Source organism: Passer domesticus, chromosome 6 (genome assembly GCF_036417665.1).
Source record: "Passer domesticus isolate bPasDom1 chromosome 6, bPasDom1.hap1, whole genome shotgun sequence".
Lineage (NCBI taxonomy): Eukaryota > Metazoa > Chordata > Aves > Passeriformes > Passeridae > Passer > Passer domesticus.
Window position 1 is genome coordinate 22804211 of NC_087479.1, and position 3575 is coordinate 22807785.

Genomic DNA, 3575 nt, shown 5'->3' on the forward strand with positions numbered 1-3575 from the left:
ATCTGATTCCAGGTGTCTGGGTATTTACTTCTGAGTACTTACTGGCAACATCTGAGCAGGGGGATGCCAAGACATGATTAGCCTTCTGCAAGCTAAATAAAAATCAAGATATTGGCTCTTAAAATTTAACAAGATTCTTCCTTGCAATTACAACTAGCAGAAGCCAAGGTACCTCTCCCCAGCCTAAATTTCTCCTGTCACAACTGCTGCTCTGGCCCTCTGAAAAGGACCCTTTGGGCTCTCTGGGAGAAGGCAGGATGGCAGCTCCAGATGTAGCTGACAGATGATGCTCTTCCTGGCCATAGGCGAGAACTGTGAAATGGTGAGCTGCCAGAAGCAGCTTAAGGAAGAAATGCAGAGTTTGTGTGCAAGGGAAACCATGAGGTTACAGCACCAATACAGAGCATAGGGGGGTTGCTGGACATTGGAGATGTCTCCTTTGTATCCTCAAAAGTGCCAAGCCTAATGGTAGAGAAAATGTACACTGCATGAAATACACCCAGGCAGTGCTTCTTTTCACTGAATTTAACAGGACACCAACAAAGATAAACAGCTGAGTTTGTTCCCCATAATGGACTAGAAATCTCTGGTAAAGAGATCGACTATTCAAGGATGGAATGGACTGTTTCTGCTTCCATCTGTGTTCATCTCATCTGGATTTAGAGTAGCACCCAGGTTGTCACTGGGTTTTAAAATCACCAAAGTAGAATATATGTGAATGGAAACTGCCATTTCTTAGGTATGTGTTTCCTGTGGTTGGATTTGGCGCAAGAAATAAGTGTTGCTGGGGTTTTTTTTACTGAAGAAGAAATTTGGGTTATATTTGCACTACAGTAAGGCTCAACAGAGCCAAAGCTAAGGGAAATCACAGGGCAGATCAGTGGACTATATGATCATAGAACCAGATCATCTTGGTTCTCATATTTTAGATGACATCATAGGTCTCAACCACCCCAGAGGTTATGGTGGAGGTATCTGACAGGTTTAGCTCCTCCAGGAACAGGGCCTTAGGTTAAGGGGAACCCTGTATTGGATGATGAAGATGCTTCTTCAGAGCAGAAACTTATTAGTGCATACTTGTACACTGTAAGAACGGCTGAATGTCCCTGACCAGTATGAGGCTGAAAGAGAAGGTTTGTATCACCACCCTGCTGTGTCTTCTTTGGGACCTTCAGCCCAACCTCCATGGTAAGCCCAGCAGAAGCACACCATGATAAGCTGCCAGGAGCATGAGAGAAATAGGCTGTACCAGCTTAGTCTGAAGGGCCATCCCACCCACTATCCTGCCCTAAAAGGCAGACAGGGAACAGCACTGGCCGCAGCAGAAGCAGTGTTGTGCACTTTAATATGAAGGAAAGAGAGACTGCATCTGTCTTCTTCTAGGGCCAAACAAGCATCAGCTAAGCACTGCATGAAGCCAAAAAGAACAGAAGTTACCTGCACTCAGCATGCACCTACATTTTTCTCACAGTCTTTGGCAGGATCTTGGTTTCTTGTACCACAGTCCTTTCCTGAGCTTTTCTGCAATATTTTTATTACTATGTGGCTTTCCCTGGTAACTCCAATATCCTGAGATCAAAAGTCACTCACCAAACAGGTCAAGAAGGAAACCACAAGGCTGCATCCACACAAGTGAATTTACAAGGGCATGGGCTCTGCTGCTGGGGCTTTTTCAGCATGGGCAGGCTCCTGGCACAGTGCTGGTGCCCACAAGCTTGTGCCTTCTCAGGCACAGCCTGGCTGAAATTTGTGGGGAGCACAGGCAATTTCCATTTCCCAGAAGCAGAACAGAGAAGGCCTTATTGTGCTGAGGTGGGAGAAATTTGGGACATTTCATCATAAGCCACATCCTACAGCTTGCATTTTCTTGTATAGGCAGAAGCCCATTGAAGGATACCAAAAGGATCCCATTGCAATGGGAAACTCACAAACTGCAAACCAGTGGAGTGCCCTCTGATGCTCAGAGCTGAACCAGACTTACTGGGCAAGAGCCAGCACGTGGGCCTGTAAATCCTCAGCCTAACCATAAGACCAGAACTTGAGCATCCAGTTTAACACGAACCCAAGGAGTCGTTCTCTCTCTCCTTCTGGCTTGGCCTCAGCAAGCGGCCCGAGCCGCGGTGGGAGCGAGCCGGCAGCGCTCCCAGCACCCAGCCCAGGCGGGGGGAGAGCGGGCTTCCCACCAGGCTCCTCCGTTCCGTGGGAAGGCTGCAAGGCAGAGCGAGGAGGGGGAGTGGGCTGTGTCTTATCTCTCCTCTCCCTTTGTATGTACCTCCTGGTACGATTATTAAACGCAAATTACAAAAGATGTGACCCAAACGATCTTTATTTCTTCTTTCACCGAGCGGTGCCTGCAGGGTCCTGATTCTGAATTCCGTTTCAATTACCGATGCCACTTTAACACAAAGCAGCTTCTGTCTGCAATTACCGGCACTGACGGCGGCGCAGAGGCAGCTCCGGTGGCAGAACACAAAGCCTGGCATCCTCCGCTGTTTAGAAACTTTCATTTGCCATGATTAAAGGCGGCAGACGCGAGAGTTGTCGGGCTGCAGACGCGCACTGTGCGGCACGCTCCTTCCCGGCGCATTCCCTGAGAAACCAGCCCTCAGCACTCACCTCCACGAATCACTCAGGAGAACTTGAACTGGTATTCCAGCCGATATTATGTAGACAAACTGACAGAGTTAACCCATCACGCTTTAGCCCAGCAAGGAATCTCTCTGCTTTTACAGCCGGTAAAGTGCTTTTACTGCTGGTAAAGCTGAGCAGCCGGACTGCAGAGCAGAGACACCAGTACAGGATGAGGCACAGGGCGATACAAAGATCAGTATTTTCCTTTTACACTGACAAGCTAAAATACTAGTTAAAAGATTACAAAATACACTACTCACTCACAGCTGAAATGCAGCCTCCTGCAAGTAGAAGGCTAGATGTTCTACATATATTACTGCCACAGATTAACTCAGGGAGAGATGGTGAGGAATCCCAGAGCCAAATGAAACCAGTAACAGGAAACACACACAGCCATTTGAGTTGGCAACTACCTAAGACAAGAGGAGTTGGCAGCTGAAATCCATTGGGTGTGGACCCCACTTTGCATCTTGTTAAACTACTCAGCACCACCTGTACAGCATCTTCTGATTCTCAAGCAAAATTCACAGCAACTGCAGTTTGACAGCTAAAGTCAGACACAATGGAATTCAAAGAGTACATTTCTGTGCAGTAGCTGCACATCGCTCCCTGCCACTGGATCTGAAAGCCCCTGCTCTGCCTCAAGCTGGGCACTGCCTGCATGCTGACCCACAGACAGCCACACACACACCCCCAGATTACCTGGGCCATGGAAAGGCAAGCCGACACCACCTCTTCTTTGCCCCATCATGCAAATTATTTTTTTGCTGCTGCATCAGTATATGCAGCTGTACCTCTTTGTCCTTCAGCCTTCTTCAGAAACTCACCTGGCCTGTGTATGAGGGTCAAGCTTCTTATCTCCTAGATCCTTTCTTTCTGTCCAGCCTCTCCCAATGACATCTGCTTAGTGTCCCCTCGCTCCCTTTCTCCACACCATCCATAAT

The 3575-nt window shown here is 48.1% G+C and overlaps 1 long non-coding RNA gene across 1 annotated transcript; it reads right to left on the minus strand.

The window, feature by feature from the left end:
- Positions 1-776: 776 nt before the first annotated feature.
- On the minus strand, positions 777-3063 carry LOC135302843 (uncharacterized). Its single transcript, XR_010364420.1, has 2 exons — positions 2892-3063; positions 777-2774 (listed from the first exon to the last, which is right to left on the minus strand). It is a non-coding gene; the product is annotated as an uncharacterized LOC135302843 (long non-coding RNA).
- Positions 3064-3575: the final 512 nt, after the last annotated feature.